This window comes from Lepidochelys kempii, chromosome 1 (genome assembly GCF_965140265.1).
Source record: "Lepidochelys kempii isolate rLepKem1 chromosome 1, rLepKem1.hap2, whole genome shotgun sequence".
Taxonomy (NCBI): Eukaryota; Metazoa; Chordata; order Testudines; family Cheloniidae; genus Lepidochelys; species Lepidochelys kempii.
The window spans coordinates 38,337,035-38,338,231 of NC_133256.1; positions in this window are offsets into that span (position 1 = coordinate 38,337,035).

Below are 1,197 nucleotides of genomic sequence, written 5' to 3' on the forward strand. Positions count from 1 at the left end.
GTAAGCTAAGTAACCTCTTCTTGCCATGCAACAAGTCCATTTGGTGAGTCCCAAGTATCAACAAATGATAGAATTCACATTTTATACACTACCCAAATAAAGTGATAAGCACCACTGATGCTTAGATTCTGCTTCAGGTGGTCTTGCAGCATTACATGCAGCTTAGCTCTTATGTTCGTGGCTAGTTAGGATTCAGCTCTAGCACCAAATATCTTAGCAGCTGGCAATTAGTTTTAGCATCGCTCTTCAATGTCTAATACAAAGTCTCCTTGAACCCTTAAGGCTACTGCTCACCAACCTGTCGATTGCGGTGGTTGTGGGTGCAGGCTGCCTCTCCCTTTCCCCCAGAGACATGCCAGCCACTTCTGGGTGTGGCGTGAGGCCATGGCAGGCAGGCAGCCTGCCTGAGTCCTGCTGTGCCACTGATGGGGAGCTGCCGGTGGTATGCGCCTCCCAACTGGAGCCTGCACTTTGCACCTCGAAGCCCTGCCCCAGCCCTGAGCCCCCTCCTGCACCCAAACTCCCTCTAAGAGCTTGCACCCCAAACCCCTGCCCCAGGTTCAGCCAATGCACAACCCACTGTTGAGATTGTTACACTGATTTGTGACAGTCCCTGAAGGATTTTGGATCTATAAACCACACATGACATTAATAAAAAGTAAAACTCATGAAATATCCAGTGGATTCTATGAGATTAGGTGCAGTGTGACCACATGACCCCTGCACCCAAACTCCCTCCCAGAGCTCGCACCTCTCACTCCTACAGCCCAAACCCCTGCCCCAGGCTTAGTGTGGAGCCCCCTTCCACATTCAACCCCTTGGCCCCAGCCCAGAGCCTGCACCCCAACCCCCTGCTTCCGCCCGGTTAGAGTGAATGAGAGTGGGGGAGAGTGAGCAACAGACTGAGTGGGGCAGGGCAGATCCTGGATACATCTTAAATTCAAAGTGATTTTGTGCATATAAAGGTTGGAGACCACTGCCTTAGGCATAAGGTTTTAATCACTTCAGACTGCAAATCCTGTAGTTGACAACAGCACTTGGTTTCTTTCACCAGCAAGACTTACTGCATCTAGTGATAAATAATTAAATATATGCTACTTTGAAAGGGAATTTAGGAAGTAGCTGCTTAACTCACATATGAAAGCAGACAGAAATTTCTCAAAGTAAGCCCTTTTGACAGACCAAGTCAGAGACATC